Source organism: Drosophila biarmipes, unplaced genomic scaffold (genome assembly GCF_025231255.1).
Source record: "Drosophila biarmipes strain raj3 unplaced genomic scaffold, RU_DBia_V1.1 ptg000009l, whole genome shotgun sequence".
Taxonomy (NCBI): Eukaryota; Metazoa; Arthropoda; class Insecta; order Diptera; family Drosophilidae; genus Drosophila; species Drosophila biarmipes.
Window position 1 is genome coordinate 107,689 of NW_026114530.1, and position 19,847 is coordinate 127,535.

Below are 19,847 nucleotides of genomic sequence, written 5' to 3' on the forward strand. Positions count from 1 at the left end.
TCGGTCTTGAAAAAAATGATGCATCAAATCGCTTATAAAGATAAATCTTTTCCCCTGTGGAAGGGAAAAGGAAAGAGAAAAAATTTGTCTTAAAAGGATTAATTATAACTAAATATCATTGTTTGGTCATTTCACTGTTTGTTTTTGTTTTATATGTTATGTAATTTTATGTTCCTTACGATGCCCGACTACTGAAACCTGCGGACAGGGTCGAACACAGCTGATTTTCGCCAATAAATTACCCCCAACAGGTGGGCAAGAAACAATCCTACTAAAATTACAACAAAATATTGCATTATAAATAAAAAAAAGATCTGTAGAAAGAGAGTTGGTAACATTGTTCAAAAGAAAAGCTCTAGTTATGAATGCACAATCTTAGCTAACATTGGCGCTCCGGATAGACTCACTCGTTCTCAGCCATCATATAAACTTCGGACTTGCGGATTGTTACAAGTAGCAAGTCTCCAAGAGTTATATAACAAGTACACGCCACCAAATTTACTTTGCACAGCAATCACATCAGCATCTGCATTTGCAGACGTATTTATGCGCACGTAAAGCTTTGATTTCAGCTTTCGTCGCTAAAGCGCCTATACAGTCAGAGCACCCGTATCCCAATCTTTATTTTATCGTAGAGGGAGCGTACATAGGCATCTCGTCGCATTCCACAGAGAGGTGCAATAAAACATCGTTTTTCGTCGGTAAAGCACTCGGGGAGTAGTGAGCCCCACGTACACCGTATCGTAGAGGGGCCGCAAATCGGCTACGCCATTTACCTCCGTCTCGACACAGGAGAGCACCAGCCGGATTCTCCCGTCGCGGGAAATAATCTTAAAGAAGGGAAATTGTTGGTCACAATGGATAGAAATCGGAATCGTATACGTAGAGCTCCCTTAGCGGAGGACAACACAAACGAATTGCTGGAACAGCTTGAGCGGAATAAGAATTATATAATAAGAGTGCGAAATGGAATGTCGTTTAGGTATTTTAAATTAATATATCGAAAAGGCATTCGAGTCACCGCATTAATTAGAGGCAATTAATAATAAATTATTATGTAGATAGGATTTCTTAGAATTAAGGTGTACCCACACTGGAGCGGTGCGGTGCGCCGCGTCACCTCTCTGTTTTTACCTCCTCGAGAAGTTAACAAGTAATTAAATGGAAGCCCGTATACTGACGCGGCGCGTAACGGTCCGAAGCAGGGCGTCACCGCGTGAATGCTCAAAAAAGCATTCAAAGCATTTATTCAAATGCATGTGTATGTATCAGCAAAGTAAAAAAAATAACGAATAAAATCAAAAACATTTTTAATGATTTTCGAACAATCCGTTCTCCATTCTTAGTTCTCACTTTTCGTGAATTGTAAGTTTTATTAAAAATCTAGAAGCACAGTTCAGCAAAATAACGACAATACTTGAAATTCTAGCAATAACAGAACAAAAGTAAGTAAATTAGAAATATACATGTCTACCAGGCGTCCAAATATAAGACGAAAATTTTCTTAAACCCATTCGTTCGGAAACCAATATAAAAGTTTCGTTCAAATTTTATGACGAGCGTTCATGAACAGTCAACAAATGGACTTAGGCACTTTTTTATCTTGATTTTCAAACATTTTGAACGGATTTTTTTCTGGGTGTTGTTAATGAAAAATTTCAAATCTGAAGGTGAAAGTCACAGCAGAATTCTACCATAAATTAAGCTCCCGAAATTCGAAGGCAACCATAACGAGTTCAACAGCTCAGTTCACAACGACGAATCGCTATCAAATGTCGAAATTCTTAAACGTCTGTTATCCTTTTTGGAAGAGGCAGCCTTTGGAAAAGTAACGGCCCACCTTTTTGGTGGTTTATGATCATCTGTGCCTAATGGTCGATACAAAAGTTAAATATACTCATAATTTGAATTTACTAAAATTCATTTTGAATAATATAATAATTTTCTTAACCCATACAGTATTTATTACGATTTGCAAAACGATCCTTTAAGTTCCAAACAGCAAGCAGACACACACATATGTACGTACTCATATCCCTAAGCATCTATTATACATACATACTATATTAAGTTAGGTCACGCTTTTATTAAACACAACATATATGCATATATGTTACTCTTAAGAAACATTATGCTTGTCTCACTCCCTCATACTGTATACCCCCAACTCTTGTTAAACAGGCTAAGCCTGTACAAATCAGTGCAATAAAGATCCCTTTTCCTGCGACACCTAGAAGTGGGACCTCAAGGACATGACCTACATTGAAGCTGGGTCCGATGAAAGGTCAACTACAACTGACGCTTTGACAAACATTTTTCAATAATAGCAAAGTCGTTGTATGATCTTGTAAGAAAGGAAAGAAAGTTTGAATTTGGTGCGAAAGAGTTAGAGATGTTAAAAATAAATCTTTAAGAAGCCCCTATTCTTGTCATGTTCAGTCCGACAGACCAAACAGAGTTACATTATGATGCTAGGGCCCTACGTTTTTGTTCAATTTTAAGCCAGAAGAAAAAAGACAGTAAGTTTCACATCGTATTCTATTTTTCTAAACGGATTACGGATCAGGAAGCGAAATACTATAGTTTTGAACTAGAAACGCTAGCTGTAGTTTACTCTTTTCAACGCTTCAGAATCTCCCTTCAAGAAATACAGATTAAAATACTTACAGACTCTTCCCCTGGCGTTAAATAAAAAGGAGTTTTGCCCAAGAATTGTCAGGTGGGCTTTTTTTTCTTCAAGATTATGACTACACTCTAAAAAATAGAGCCGGTAAGCGGCATGTCGATGCAGCAGGAACAAACACATATTGACAATCGATTCTTATTCATTTGAATAAAACATAGTTATATATCAAAGTAGAGAAACATGAAACAGAATTAAAGCATTATTGGGTGCGGAACGGAATAGTTTACAGAAAAATGGATTGGGAGGGTATTTTATTTTATGTGGCCAGTGAAAGATGGTAGAAGTTATCTCAAAAAGTTATTGGTTCCCAAAGTTCTCGAAAAATGCCAGCAACACACTAATAATTGTTTGAAATGTATTGCCTTTTCTGATAAGTCTGGTAAAAATGAAGGTTTCACAGCATTCCCAAAGTAAGCATTCCCTTCGATGTCATACACATAGACCATTATGGCTTGGTAGACATGGGTAGAGCCAACAAACACGTACTGGTAATTAAATACGTATTTAGAACGTTTGTAAGACTTTTTTCTGCAAAAACAAAAAAAGTCTAGAGAAGCAATAGTAGCAATAAAGAACTATTTCAGGTCATATAGTAGTCCAAGATGAGTGATCTCAGACTGTAGGACATGCTTCATATAATTTCATGACTTCTTAGAAGAAAATAAAGTGAAACACATTAAGGTAGCCAATGGATAGCTAATGGGCAAGTCGAAAGAGTAAATAGAAGCTAAATTGATTGTCCAGACAAAGGATTGTTCTGGGATACAGTTTTAAAGACAGTTGAACAATTAGTCAGCACCCAAGCTAAGTTTTATTCGGAGTGTCTCAAAAGGGAAAAGTTTTAGATAGCTTAAAAATGATATTAGAGATAAATAAAAATAGGGAAAGTAGAAATTTAGATTTTCGATTCTCAAGTAGGCGTATCCAAAAAGGTAATTCCAAAATTCAAAGTCCCTTACAGAGTGCCAAATGTACTTCGTAATGACAGGTATTTCTTGGCCGATTTTGAATACCCCCATGTACACCCCCAACTGTCGAAAACAAGGCTAAGCCTATACAAGTCTTTGCAATAGAGATCACTATTACTGCGACCGCCGAACAAAAAATACCTAAAAAGTGCCGTCTACAAAATGAAGCTTCTGCAAGTCAGATAACCATTTAAATCAGAATTGTACATTTTTCGCAAATATGTCGGTAGAAGCTCCGTTCACTTTTGCTAATACATTTGTATGAAGACTCTTAACATACTTCTCCGTTCTCTCAGCCGGGAAATCAATTGAAATCGCCTATTAACAATCAGGTAGCGCATCACCATTTTATGAATATACTCAGAACTTCCTCAATTTTGCTTTAATTGACTTCAAATTTTGACTCAACATTCTTCAGATAAAATGCATTTAATTTAACAAAAAAATATAAAAAACAAATAAAAACAAAATAAAATAAATCAACTTTAATACCTTGGTAGTGCCAACGATACATCCTTGCGTGTATGCCACACTGCTTTATTTTCGGTTCGATAAATTTACTATGTCGGCAGAAATCACTAATATGTACAGTTCTCCTTTCCTTGCAATGAGGTTTTTGAAGCAGCTTAGCGGGATCTACTCCGATTCTCCTTCCTTAAATTCACAGGCTCTAGCAAATGATTTTAACGTTAATGACTTATTAACACGAGACGATTCCATCCGGAAGCAAAGGAAATTGCGGGGGAAATCACAGAGATTTTAGATACCGAAGGGTTAGTCTTGGAAAAGTGGTCGTCGAATTGTACCCTAAACGAAAGACGAGTCGAAGAGTCGGAAGTCCTTATTGGAGAATTGGCCGATACAAAAACTTTGGGTCTCCTTTGGAGTCCAAAACAGGATAGTTTAAATTTATCGTTCAGAATATATAGCTCAAAGACCGACCCACAAACCGAGCCATGGTTTTATTTGCAGCGCGGCTGCTCGATTCGTTACGATTCATTTGCCCTTTCTTTACCCTTCGTTTTTGTACATGGACTCGACTCATTGACCAGTTAATCAGCACTTGGCCCACTGACAGCCAACTCGAAATAAAGGTTTATGTCCCAAATAATGGGTATTCTACCTCTTATCCATGCCAGAGTTAGTCGAGCCTTTAGGATAAGCGGTATTGATATCTTCGGTTTAATTCGGGTGTCGCTAGGAGTCACAGTACTCAGATGTTTTTCAATTAAAGTGGTTTACAAGCCAAGCAAGGCGTATACAAACAAGCAGTACATCATCTGGCACCTCTTTGGTCATTTACCGATGTTTGGTCATTTTACCGTTTCTTTTTATTTAGGATGTTCGTTGCAAAGCTGCAGGCAGGGGCGTAGCACAGTTGATAAATTACAAAATACTAAATTAAGAATAATAAAATACTAAGTCTAATACCATTAGAAACATCGATGTTTCGATGACGGCTAACATCGCCGCCATCGTGTGGACTCATTGTTTCTTAACCGTCATCAATTTGCGGCTTGTTCCAAAATCACCAAGATTTATATAACAGGTGCTCGCGGCGAAATTTGCACTGCGCAATACGCGCATTGGCATCCCACATTGGGTGCATTGGCAAACATTAGGACGCGCTTGTGCAACTTAGTTTCACCTTCGTCATTGCAGCGCCTGTAACCCACTGATATCTCGGCGTAGAGGAAGCGCACATCGGCTGCCTTAATCTCCTCGCTACAATCTCGTCGGCACCCAAGGGCGGTGCTGTTGCAAACATCATTGCTGGAGCCACCGGAGATTGGTCAGCCCCAAACATCACATCCTACAGGGTGCGCACAGCGGCTGCGTTCCTAACCTCCACATCGTCACAGGAGATCATCAGCGGGATTCAACCTACCTCGAAAAATGCCAGCAACACACTAATAATTGTTTGAAATGTATTGCCTTTTCTGATAAGTCTGGTAAAGATGAAGGTTTCACAGCATTCCCAAAGTAAGCATTCCCTTCGATGTCATACACATAGACCATTATGGCTTGGTAGACATGGGTAGAGCCAACAAACACGTACTGGTAATTAAATACGTATTTAGAAAGTTTGTAAGACTTTTTTCTGCAAAAACAAAAAAAGTCTAGAGAAGCAATAGTAGCAATAAATAACTATTTCAGGTCATATAGTACTCCAAGATGAGTGATCTCAGACTGTAGGACATGCTTCATATAATTTCATGACTTCTTAGAAGAAAATAAAGTGAAACACATTAAGGTAGCCAATGGATAGCTAATGGGCAAGTCGAAAGAGTAAATAGAAGCTAAATTGATTGTCCAGACAAAGGATTGTTCTGGGATACAGTTTTAAAGACAGTTGAACAATTAGTCAGCACCCAAGCTAAGTTTTATTCGGAGTGTCTCAAAAGGGAAAAGTTTTAGATAGCTTAAAAATGATATTAGAGATAAATAAAAATAGGGAAAGTAGAAATTTAGATTTTCGATTCTCAAGTAGGCGTATCCAAAAAGGTAATTCCAAAATTCAAAGTCCCTTACAGAGTGCCAAATGTACTTCGTAATGACAGGTATTTCTTGGCCGATGTTGAATACCCCCATGTACACCCCCAACTGTCGAAAACAAGGCTAAGCCTATACAAGTCTTTGCAATAGAGATCACTATTACTGCGACCGCCGAACAAAAAATACCTAAAAAGTGCCGTCTACAAAATGAAGCTTCTGCAAGTCAGATAACCATTTAAATCAGAATTGTACATTTTTCGCAAATATGTCGGTAGAAGCTCCGTTCACTTTTGCTAATACATTTGTATGAAGACTCTTAACATACTTCTCCGTTCTCTCAGCCGGGAAATCAATTGAAATCGCCTATTAACAATCAGGTAGCGCATCACCATTTTATGAATATACTCAGAACTTCCTCAATTTTGCTTTAATTGACTTCAAATTTTGACTCAACATTCTTCAGATAAAATGCATTTAATTTAACAAAAAAATATAAAAAACAAATAAAAACAAAATAAAATAAATCAACTTTAATACCTTGGTAGTGCCAACGATACATCCTTGCGTGTATGCCACACTGCTTTATTTTCGGTTCGATAAATTTACTATGTCGGCAGAAATCACTAATATGTACAGTTCTCCTTTCCTTGCAATGAGGTTTTTGAAGCAGCTTAGCGGGATCTACTCCGATTCTCCTTCCTTAAATTCACAGGCTCTAGCAAATGATTTTAACGTTAATGACTTATTAACACGAGACGATTCCATCCGGAAGCAAAGGAAATTGCGGGGGAAATCACAGAGATTTTAGATACCGAAGGGTTAGTCTTGGAAAAGTGGTCGTCGAATTGTACCCTAAACGAAAGACGAGTCGAAGAGTCGGAAGTCCTTATTGGAGAATTGGCCGATACAAAAACTTTGGGTCTCCTTTGGAGTCCAAAACAGGATAGTTTAAATTTATCGTTCAGAATATATAGCTCAAAGACCGACCCACAAACCGAGCCATGGTTTTATTTGCAGCGCGGCTGCTCGATTCGTTACGATTCATTTGCCCTTTCTTTACCCTTCGTTTTTGTACATGGACTCGACTCATTGACCAGTTAATCAGCACTTGGCCCACTGACAGCCAACTCGAAATAAAGGTTTATGTCCCAAATAATGGGTATTCTACCTCTTATCCATGCCAGAGTTAGTCGAGCCTTTAGGATAAGCGGTATTGATATCTTCGGTTTAATTCGGGTGTCGCTAGGAGTCACAGTACTCAGATGTTTTTCAATTAAAGTGGTTTACAAGCCAAGCAAGGCGTATACAAACAAGCAGTACATCATCTGGCACCTCTTTGGTCATTTACCGATGTTTGGTCATTTTACCGTTTCTTTTTATTTAGGATGTTCGTTGCAAAGCTGCAGGCAGGGGCGTAGCACAGTTGATAAATTACAAAATACTAAATTAAGAATAATAAAATACTAAGTCTAATACCATAAGAAACTTCAATGTTTCGATGACGGCTAACATCGCCGCCCTCGTGTGGACTCATTGTTTCTTAACCGTCATCAATTTGCGGCTTGTTCCAAAATCACCAAGATTTATATAACAGGTGCTCGCGGCGAAATTTGCACTGCGCAATACGCGCATTGGCATCCCACATTGGGTGCATTGGCAAACATTAGGACGCGCTTGTGCAACTTAGTTTCACCTTCGTCATTGCAGCGCCCGTAACCCACTGATATCTCGGCGTAGAGGAAGCGCACATCGGCTGCCTTAATCTCCTCGCTACAATCTCGTCGGCACCCAAGGGCGGTGCTGTTGCAAACATCATTGCTGGAGCCACCGGAGATTGGTCAGCCCCAAACATCACATCCTACAGGGTGCGCACAGCGGCTGCGTTCCTAACCTCCATATCGTCACAGGAGATCATCAGCGGGATTCAACCTACCTCCTTGTGGGACACCGAGAAGTTCATCCCCAATCATTATATTTTAAATGGATGTATCAAAAAGGCGTTCGATTTACGATAACTATTAAAGGCAAATAATAATGAATTAGCATGGAGATAGTAGTTAGAAGAATTATGTGTATCCGCAAAGGCGTTATTACTGTCATTAAAGGCATTATTGTTTGAAATCCCAACAATGCAAGCGCCATCCACCGCGGCGTTACGATCCCTAAACACTGATATATATATATATTCGTATATATCTGCTACTTCTGCAAGTCAGATGATTATTTTGTTTAAAGTTTTACTTTCTTTACAAATATTTTGGTAGAAGCTCGGAGTTTGTACAAGACCCCATCTTACGACCTCTTAAGCAACCCCTAGCAATTTATCGCCGTCGTCTTTTGACAATCAGGTAACCCAACAAGATTAGTGCCTTGCTTAGTCAACCTTTGCCTCAAAGAATCGATCACATCATAATCGCAGCGGCCCTTGTGGAGGTTCGGAGTCAGGCAGGAGACAAACTGTTAGAATCTTGTTAGACTCGCAATCACAAGTCAATTTTATATATAAATATATAAAATAATGGGCATTCTACCTCTTAACCATGCTAGAGTTAGTCGAGCCTTTAGAATAAGCGGTATTGATATCTTCGGTTTAATTCGGGTGTCGCTAGGAGTCACAGTATTCAGATGTTTTTCAATGAAAGTAGTTTACAAGCCAAGCAAGGCGTATACAAACAAGCAGTACATCATCTGGCACCTCTTTGGTCATTTACCGATGTTTGGTCATTTTAACCGTTTCTTTTTATTTAGGATGTTCGTTGCAAAGCTGCAGGCAGGGGCGTAGCACAGTTGATAAATTACAAAATACTAAATTAAGAATAATAAAATACTAAGTCTAATACCATAAGAAACTTCGATGTTTCGATGACGGCTAACATCGCCGCCCTCGTGTGGATTCATTGTTTCTTAACCGTCATCAATTTGCGGCTTGTTCCAAAATCACCAAGATTTATATAACAGGTGCTCGCGGCGAAATTTGCACTGCGCAATACGCGCATTGGCATCCCACATTGGGTGCATTGGCAAACATTAGGACGCGCTTGTGCAACTTAGTTTCACCTTCGTCATTGCAGCGCCCGTAACCCACTGATATCTCGGCGTAGAGGAAGCGCACATCGGCTGCCTTGATCTCCTCGCTACAATCTCGTCGGCACCCAAGGGCGGTGCTGTTGCAAACATCATTGCTGGAGCCACCGGAGATTGGTGAGCCCCAAACATCACATCCTACAGGGTGCGCACAGCGGCTGCGTTCCTAACCTCCACATCGTCACAGGAGATCATCAGCGGGATTCAACCTACCTCGAAAAATGCCAGCAACACACTAATAATTGTTTGAAATGTATTGCCTTTTCTGATAAGTCTGGTAAAGATGAAGGTTTCACAGCATTCCCAAAGTAAGCATTCCCTTCGATGTCATACACATAGACCATTATGGCTTGGTAGACATGGGTAGAGCCAATATATGGTAATTAAATACGTATTTAGAAAGTTTGTAAGACTTTTTTCTGCAAAAACAAAAAAAGTCTAGAGAAGCAATAGTAGCAATAAATAACTATTTCAGGTCATATAGTACTCCAAGATGAGTGATCTCAGACTGTAGGACATGCTTCATATAATTTCATGACTTCTTAGAAGAAAATAAAGTGAAACACATTAAGGTAGCTAATGGATAGCTAATGGGCAAGTCGAAAGAGTAAATAGAAGCTAAATTGATTGTCCAGACAAAGGATTGTTCTGGGATACAGTTTTAAAAACAGTTGAACAATTAGTCAGCACCCAAGCTAAGTTTTATTCGGAGTGTCTCAAAAGGGAAAAGTTTTAGATAGCTTAAAAATGATATTAGAGATGAATAAAAATAGGGAAAGTAGAAATTTAGATTTTCGATTCTCAAGTAGGCGTATCCAAAAAGCTAATTCCAAAATTCAAAGTCCCTTACAGAGTGCCAAATGTACTTCGTAATGACAGGTATCTCTTGGCCGATGTTGAATACCCCCATGTACACCCCCAACTGTCGAAAACAAGGCTAAGCCTATACAAGTCTTTGCAATAGAGACCACTATTACTGCGACCGCCGAACAAAAAATACCTAAAAAGTGCCGTCTACAAAATGAAGCTTCTGCAAGTCAGATAACCATTTAAATCAGAATTGTACATTTTTCGTAAATATCTCGGTAGAAGCTCCGTTCACTTTTGTTAATACATTTGTATGAAGACTCTTAACATACTTCTCCGTTCTCTCAGCCGGGAAATCAATTGAAATCGCCTATTAACAATCAGGTAGCGCATCACCATTTTATGAATATACTCAGAACTTCCTCAATTTTGCTTTAATTGACTTCAAATTTTGACTCAACATTCTTCAGATAAAATGCATTTAATTTAACAAAAAAATATAAAAAACAAATAAAAACAAAATAAAATAAATCAACTTTAATACCTTGGTAGTGCCAACGATACATCCTTGCGTGTATGCCACACTGCTTTATTTTCGGTTCGATAAATTTACTATGTCGGCAGAAATCACTAATATGTACAGTTCTCCTTTCCTTGCAATGAGGTTTTTGAAGCAGCTTAGCGGGATCTACTCCGATTCTCCTTCCTTAAATTCACAGGCTCTAGCAAATGATTTTAACGTTAATGACTTATTAACACGAGACGATTCCATCCGGAAGCAAAGGAAATTGCGGGGGAAATCACAGAGATTTTAGATACCGAAGGGTTAGTCTTGGAAAAGTGGTCGTCGAATTGTACCCTAAACGAAAGACGAGTCGAAGAGTCGGAAGTCCTTATTGGAGAATTGGCCGATACAAAAACTTTGGGTCTCCTTTGGAGTCCAAAACAGGATAGTTTAAATTTATCGTTCAGAATATATAGCTCAAAGACCGACCCACAAACCGAGCCATGGTTTTATTTGCAGCGCGGCTGCTCGATTCGTTACGATTCATTTGCCCTTTCTTTACCCTTCGTTTTTGTACATGGACTCGACTCATTGACCAGTTAATCAGCACTTGGCCCACTGACAGCCAACTCGAAATAAAGGTTTATGTCCCAAATAATGGGTATTCTACCTCTTATCCATGCCAGAGTTAGTCGAGCCTTTAGGATAAGCGGTATTGATATCTTCGGTTTAATTCGGGTGTCGCTAGGAGTCACAGTACTCAGATGTTTTTCAATTAAAGTGGTTTACAAGCCAAGCAAGGCGTATACAAACAAGCAGTACATCATCTGGCACCTCTTTGGTCATTTACCGATGTTTGGTCATTTTACCGTTTCTTTTTATTTAGGATGTTCGTTGCAAAGCTGCAGGCAGGGGCGTAGCACAGTTGATAAATTACAAAATACTAAATTAAGAATAATAAAATACTAAGTCTAATACCATTAGAAACATCGATGTTTCGATGACGGCTAACATCGCCGCCATCGTGTGGACTCATTGTTTCTTAACCGTCATCAATTTGCGGCTTGTTCCAAAATCACCAAGATTTATATAACAGGTGCTCGCGGCGAAATTTGCACTGCGCAATACGCGCATTGGCATCCCACATTGGGTGCATTGGCAAACATTAGGACGCGCTTGTGCAACTTAGTTTCACCTTCGTCATTGCAGCGCCTGTAACCCACTGATATCTCGGCGTAGAGGAAGCGCACATCGGCTGCCTTAATCTCCTCGCTACAATCTCGTCGGCACCCAAGGGCGGTGCTGTTGCAAACATCATTGCTGGAGCCACCGGAGATTGGTCAGCCCCAAACATCACATCCTACAGGGTGCGCACAGCGGCTGCGTTCCTAACCTCCATATCGTCACAGGAGATCATCAGCGGGATTCAACCTACCTCCTTGTGGGACACCGAGAAGTTCATCCCCAATCATTATATTTTAAATGGATGTATCAAAAAGGCGTTCGATTTACGATAACTATTAAAGGCAAATAATAATGAATTAGCATGGAGATAGTAGTTAGAAGAATTATGTGTATCCGCAAAGGCGTTATTACTGTCATTAAAGGCATTATTGTTTGAAATCCCAACAATGCAAGCGCCATCCACCGCGGCGTTACGATCCCTAAATACTGATATATATATATATTCGTATATATCTGCTACTTCTGCAAGTCAGATGATTATTTTGTTTAAAGTTTTACTTTCTTTACAAATATTTTGGTAGAAGCTCGGAGTTTGTACAAGACCCCATCTTACGACCTCTTAAGCAACCCCTAGCAATTTATCGCCGTCGTCTTTTGACAATCAGGTAACCCAACAAGATTAGTGCCTTGCTTAGTCAACCTTTGCCTCAAAGAATCGATCACATCATAATCGCAGCGGCCCTTGTGGAGGTTCGGAGTCAGGCAGGAGACAAACTGTTAGAATCTTGTTAGACTCGCAATCACAAGTCAATTTTATATATAAATATATAAAATAATGGGCATTCTACCTCTTAACCATGCTAGAGTTAGTCGAGCCTTTAGAATAAGCGGTATTGATATCTTCGGTTTAATTCGGGTGTCGCTAGGAGTCACAGTATTCAGATGTTTTTCAATGAAAGTAGTTTACAAGCCAAGCAAGGCGTATACAAACAAGCAGTACATCATCTGGCACCTCTTTGGTCATTTACCGATGTTTGGTCATTTTAACCGTTTCTTTTTATTTAGGATGTTCGTTGCAAAGCTGCAGGCAGGGGCGTAGCACAGTTGATAAATTACAAAATACTAAATTAAGAATAATAAAATACTAAGTCTAATACCATAAGAAACTTCGATGTTTCGATGACGGCTAACATCGCCGCCCTCGTGTGGATTCATTGTTTCTTAACCGTCATCAATTTGCGGCTTGTTCCAAAATCACCAAGATTTATATAACAGGTGCTCGCGGCGAAATTTGCACTGCGCAATACGCGCATTGGCATCCCACATTGGGTGCATTGGCAAACATTAGGACGCGCTTGTGCAACTTAGTTTCACCTTCGTCATTGCAGCGCCCGTAACCCACTGATATCTCGGCGTAGAGGAAGCGCACATCGGCTGCCTTGATCTCCTCGCTACAATCTCGTCGGCACCCAAGGGCGGTGCTGTTGCAAACATCATTGCTGGAGCCACCGGAGATTGGTGAGCCCCAAACATCACATCCTACAGGGTGCGCACAGCGGCTGCGTTCCTAACCTCCACATCGTCACAGGAGATCATCAGCGGGATTCAACCTACCTCGAAAAATGCCAGCAACACACTAATAATTGTTTGAAATGTATTGCCTTTTCTGATAAGTCTGGTAAAGATGAAGGTTTCACAGCATTCCCAAAGTAAGCATTCCCTTCGATGTCATACACATAGACCATTATGGCTTGGTAGACATGGGTAGAGCCAATATATGGTAATTAAATACGTATTTAGAAAGTTTGTAAGACTTTTTTCTGCAAAAACAAAAAAAGTCTAGAGAAGCAATAGTAGCAATAAATAACTATTTCAGGTCATATAGTACTCCAAGATGAGTGATCTCAGACTGTAGGACATGCTTCATATAATTTCATGACTTCTTAGAAGAAAATAAAGTGAAACACATTAAGGTAGCTAATGGATAGCTAATGGGCAAGTCGAAAGAGTAAATAGAAGCTAAATTGATTGTCCAGACAAAGGATTGTTCTGGGATACAGTTTTAAAAACAGTTGAACAATTAGTCAGCACCCAAGCTAAGTTTTATTCGGAGTGTCTCAAAAGGGAAAAGTTTTAGATAGCTTAAAAATGATATTAGAGATGAATAAAAATAGGGAAAGTAGAAATTTAGATTTTCGATTCTCAAGTAGGCGTATCCAAAAAGCTAATTCCAAAATTCAAAGTCCCTTACAGAGTGCCAAATGTACTTCGTAATGACAGGTATCTCTTGGCCGATGTTGAATACCCCCATGTACACCCCCAACTGTCGAAAACAAGGCTAAGCCTATACAAGTCTTTGCAATAGAGACCACTATTACTGCGACCGCCGAACAAAAAATACCTAAAAAGTGCCGTCTACAAAATGAAGCTTCTGCAAGTCAGATAACCATTTAAATCAGAATTGTACATTTTTCGTAAATATCTCGGTAGAAGCTCCGTTCACTTTTGTTAATACATTTGTATGAAGACTCTTAACATACTTCTCCGTTCTCTCAGCCGGGAAATCAATTGAAATCGCCTATTAACAATCAGGTAGCGCATCACCATTTTATGAATATACTCAGAACTTCCTCAATTTTGCTTTAATTGACTTCAAATTTTGACTCAACATTCTTCAGATAAAATGCATTTAATTTAACAAAAAAATATAAAAAACAAATAAAAACAAAATAAAATAAATCAACTTTAATACCTTGGTAGTGCCAACGATACATCCTTGCGTGTATGCCACACTGCTTTATTTTCGGTTCGATAAATTTACTATGTCGGCAAAAATCACTAATATGTACAGTTCTCCTTTCCTTGCAATGAAGTTTTTCAAGCAGCTTACCGGGATCTACTCCGATTCTCCTTCCTTAACTTCACAGGCTCTAGCAAATGATTTTAACGTTAATGATTTATTAACACCAGACGATTCCATCCGGAAGTAAAGGAAAATGCGGGGAAAATCACAGAGATTTTAGATACCGAAGGGTTAGTCTTGGAAAAGTGGTCGTCGAATTGTACCCTAAACGAAAGACGAGTCGAAGAGTCGGAAGTCCTTATTGGAGAATTGGCCGATACAAAAACTTAGGGTGTCCTTTGGAGTCCAAAACAGGATAGTTTAAATTTATCGTCCAGAATATATAGCTCAAAGACCGACCCACAAACCGAGCCATGGTTTTATTTGCAGCGCGGCTGCTCGATTCGTTACGATTCATTTGCCCTTTCATTACCCTTCGTTTTTGTACACGGACTCGACTCATTGACCAGTTAATCAGCACTTGGCCCACTGACAGCCAACTCGAAATGAAGGTTTATGTCCCAAATAATGGGCATTCTACCTCTTAACCATGCCAGAGTTAGTCGATCCTTTAGAATAAGCGGTATTGATATCTTCGGTTTAATTCGGGTGTAGCTAGGAGTCACAGTATTCTTAATGAAAGTGGTTTACAAGCCAAGCAAGGCGTATACAAACAAGCAGTACATCATCTGGCACCTCTTTGTTCATTTACCGATGTTTGGTCATTTTACCGTTTCTTTTTATTTAGAATGTTCGTTGCAAAGCTGCAGGCAGGAGCGTAGCACAGTTGATAAATTACAAAATACTAAATAAAGAATAATAAAATACTAAGTCTAATACCATAAGAAACTTCAATGTTTCGATGACGGCTAACATCGCCGCCCTCGTGTGGACTCATTGTTTCTTAACCGTCATCAATTTGCGGCTTGTTCCAAAATCACCAAGATTTATATAACAGGTGCTCGCGGCGAAATTTGCACTGCGCAATACGCGCATTGGCATCCCACATTGGGTGCATTGGCAAACATTAGGACGCGCTTGTGCAACTTAGTTTCACCTTCGTCATTGCAGCGCCCGTAACCCACTGATATCTCGGCGTAGAGGAAGCGCACATCGGCTGCCTTAATCTCCTCGCTACAATCTCGTCGGCACCCAAGGGCGGTGCTGTTGCAAACATCATTGCTGGAGCCACCGGAGATTGGTCAGCCCCAAACATCACATCCTACAGGGTGCGCACAGCGGCTGCGTTCCTAACCTCCATATCGTCACAGGAGATCATCAGCGGGATTCAACCTACCTCCTTGTGGGACACCGAGAAGTTCATCCCCAATCATTATATTTTAAATGGATGTATCAAAAAGGCGTTCGATTTACGATAACTATTAAAGGCAAATAATAATGAATTAGCATGGAGATAGTAGTTAGAAGAATTATGTGTATCCGCAAAGGCGTTATTACTGTCATTAAAGGCATTATTGTTTGAAATCCCAACAATGCAAGCGCCATCCACCGCGGCGTTACGATCCCTAAACACTGATATATATATATATTCGTATATATCTGCTACTTCTGCAAGTCAGATGATTATTTTGTTTAAAGTTTTACTTTCTTTACAAATATTTTGGTAGAAGCTCGGAGTTTGTACAAGACCCCATCTTACGACCTCTTAAGCAACCCCTAGCAATTTATCGCCGTCGTCTTTTGACAATCAGGTAACCCAACAAGATTAGTGCCTTGCTTAGTCAACCTTTGCCTCAAAGAATCGATCACATCATAATCGCAGCGGCCCTTGTGGAGGTTCGGAGTCAGGCAGGAGACAAACTGTTAGAATCTTGTTAGACTCGCAATCACAAGTCAATTTTATTACGGAGGAGAAGACGATACCGCCATGAGGCAACATTTCCTGGCATTGGAAATTCCGCATGTACAGCGTCTCTACTGAACTCCCTTGAAGTCGTAGTTGAATGTGTAGGATTTCTACCGAAATCTGTTTGCTGATAATATTTTGTTGCGTGCCGTACAGAACCAGTGGCAAAGGTCGCCGCAATAAGTATAGAACAAATTGGGCTGCAGAGAAGTGAATACGTTAAGATTTCTTTTCGTACTGATTTTATTGAGCATGGATCCGGGTTTAACTACATAATTTGGGTTTACAAGGACATGGTTTATTGTCAGTTTACAGCTATAAGAGCCCCAATAAGCAATTACATCTACCAGATGGTGGGGTTAAAGTTTTCCAAGGGTTATGACAGATGGTGTGAAGGGACGTCCATCGGCTGGGTGCATATTTATGACCCGTTATCACATGCAGAGTAGTATCAAAGTACCTATCAGCAACGAACGAATTTCTGCGAAGTCGAAATCGTACAGAATGCATTGTGAAGAGTTGAATAGCTCCACAAAAATCCCAGGAGGAGAACGTGAGAGTTTGAAGCTCAAGGATGGAGAACTTGAGAGTTAGAGAACGCGAGAGTTTGGAGAACGTGGAAGTTTGGAGAGCAAGAGAGTTTGGAGATCAAGAATGGAGAAAGAGAAAGCGGGCGGCCAGAGCGACACTTGGACTCTGCCGTGAACTTCGGACCAAGAAAGAAGGTGCCACATCTCGGCAGCGGAGCGGCACACAATCATGCCATGTGAATCATGGCGACCAGCGGGGCAGCAGCTTCCGGCAGGACGTCGGTTGGAAGCTGCGCATGAGGGACCCGGTGTGGAGAGTTTCGGCGGGCCGTGCGCAAAAAGGGATCGAGACAAGCAGTTGATCAAAACCAACCAAGTAAACTACAAGGAAGCCACAACAAATCGAGTCGTCGAAAGCACCGCCGTGGGAGCCTACAAGGAGCAAGATCGCTACGTCGAGACGTTCGGGATTAAGTTTACAAGGAAGCTCCGAACTGAGACACAGGCATCACACGGCTAGGTCAAGGCGATCTGCTTATTCCTGCCAACGAAGTCCTGGCGTTACGCCTGGAGGGCCTGTCAGAATTTGAGCAGTGAAGGCCGGCGACAAGAAATCTTGAGCTCTTGGGTAAGCCTGTCTAGTGGAATAGAGGAATTGAGGAGGTCCTTGCGTAATCAGCCAGAAGGGAGAGCGGTCGATCAGTACGGTCTCGAGTTGAGTTTTACAGGAGAGCCTACGGTTCCGATTCGTGAAGTCCCGGAGCGGCGTGACCGAACCCCGAGGGTAACGAGCCAGAAGGGAGAGAAGTCCCGGATCGGCGTATGACCGAGAGCCACCCAGTCAGGAACAGTTCTCAGGACACCTGCAGGGACAAGCAGCGAACAAGGGTCTTCAGGGAGCTACAAAACTGGAACACTGCGTCAACAAGGCGAGAGACAACCAAACCGTCAGAGACATCAAGGACAAGCAAATTACCAAGCCGTCTGTTGCTTACCCGCAATAAACCCACTACGAACCCGTGAATTCTGTGCTTTCTCACTGAACTACTGGGCGGTCACGTTTATATAAATTTGGCACGAATCTCGTAGCGAGCAGAAAGTAAACTTTTCAGTTCGTTACAGCATAATTCCACGTTCGATCTTAAGTTATCGTCCAAAGGCAAATGCAATCGCTTCTGATTGTATTTCAAATGGAGTCTTCCAGCAGACCCTAAAGTTTTCAATCCCAAACGTGTCGACATGCTGATAGGCCCTGGGTTGTTTTTCGAGTTGCTTTGGGAAGGGCGAACACGTCACAAGGGCTCAGGTCCAACCGTACAAAATATCGTCTTTACGGAAGACAATAATTTTGATCAGGCACCAACGAAAATTAGGGAGATATAATTCCTAATTTAACAAAATCGAAGTTCGTACCCCTGACCAACGGTTATTTGCAGGTAACGTCTCACATGACTCTACGAGAAAATTTTTTTCGGTTTCTCGTATAAAACAACTCGAAGGCGCATGAAAGTAAACACACCAAATAATTCATTGCATATCCCGTTTATAAAGTAATATTTAGCTTTCGGTCATTTAAGATTATTGATAATAGAAGCCTCGTTAATTTATCCCTTATAAATGCGTTCTCCGTTCAGAAAGATCTTCGAGTACAATCGCTTTCGGCGCGTCGTTCAGAACCGCTAACCAAAATCATGCTAAATTGCTAGGGCCAAATATACAGCTTTGCCTGTACCGCATGTTTCCCAAACTCAGACTCAAATAACTCGCGAAGTGGGCAGTCTACGGAAGGATTTGTAGACATGTAGTATTATATAAGGCACATAAAAAAATTCAGTTGTTCGTACGGCGTGAAGCCCCTCTACAAATGTATCGCCTAACCACCGTTTCGTATGGTACGGTGAAAGGTTCGAAGGCCCTCCGTCTTTCTCTATGTTTAGAAAATAACAACACATATATTTAGTTCCGCATTCGACAAGACTTCATAACTTGGATTTAAGCAGCTAAATAAAAACCAGTGGGTTCGCGATGTTGCATTATCACTCCTGCTCCCTGAGCAAACATTGGCGCACCCGGGTGGACTCACTGATTCTAAGCTGTCATCGAAACATCGGATTGGCGGATTGTTACAAATTCGCAAGTCACCAAAATCTATATAACAGGTGCTCCGGCTAAATTTACGTTGCCCAATACGCAATACGGCTCCCACATTGGATACCATACGCGCATCGGCTTCCCACATTGGATGCATTGACAAACATTTGGACAAGCATTTACGCGCCCGCAGCTCGTTCACCGTGCGTATGTCCATGGCGTAGACGAACATGGCCATGCCTTCTCTCAAACCCTTTTTAATAATCTTTATCAACTGTTGCTCTAACAGTGTTTTTTTAGGCGAGAGGCCGGATGCTGCATTGCGTTGACGTAATGCTCGGCACCCTGTCGGTTTGACGGCCTTGGAACCTGTCCATCAGTAAAGTCCGCAGCTGGGACCACGTAAATCCAGTACCTCTCTCGAGCTCGTCCCTTGAGCAGCACGCGGTAATAGCTGAGCATCTCCGCCCATGGGCATTGGCCGCTGCAGAAACTCCACCCGGAACACGAAGTTTTCCACCTAGTTAAGGTGGTTCTCGCCGTCGAAAGAAACTCCCTACCGATCAACTCAGACGTTCTGGCAGCTTAGTCCTGTCCCACATTAGCACACAGACGCTGTTCCTCTAGGAAATCGGCGGCTTCATAGTTAAGTCGGAGCCCGTACTCCGGGTTGATCCTGGACTGCTGCATTTGAAAGCCAGAGAATGCCCTGTCCTTATAGGCGTCTTTGGTAGCACACGAGGCGGGACCGGGGTCTGAAGTCTGACCTCAAAGCAGTCGGCTCCG

At 41.0% G+C, this 19,847-nt stretch overlaps 2 long non-coding RNA genes across 5 annotated transcripts; both read left to right on the forward strand.

Moving 5' to 3' along the window:
- The first annotated feature begins 5,130 nt into the window (after positions 1-5,130).
- Positions 5,131-15,986, forward strand: LOC108028908 (uncharacterized). 4 transcript variants are annotated; one of them, XR_007765155.1, is made up of 3 exons: positions 5,131-5,203; positions 5,317-5,637; positions 15,645-15,986. It is a non-coding gene; the product is annotated as an uncharacterized LOC108028908 (long non-coding RNA). The 4 variants fall into 4 exon arrangements; XR_007765154.1 differs by lacking the exons at positions 5,131-5,203; positions 5,317-5,637 and adding exons at positions 9,026-9,108; positions 9,222-9,542; XR_007765156.1 differs by lacking the exons at positions 5,131-5,203; positions 5,317-5,637; positions 15,645-15,986 and adding exons at positions 9,401-9,542; positions 11,756-12,097.
- Positions 5,651-8,199, forward strand: LOC127011802 (uncharacterized). Its single transcript, XR_007765157.1, has 2 exons — positions 5,651-7,744; positions 7,858-8,199. It is a non-coding gene; the product is annotated as an uncharacterized LOC127011802 (long non-coding RNA).
- Positions 15,987-19,847: the final 3,861 nt, after the last annotated feature.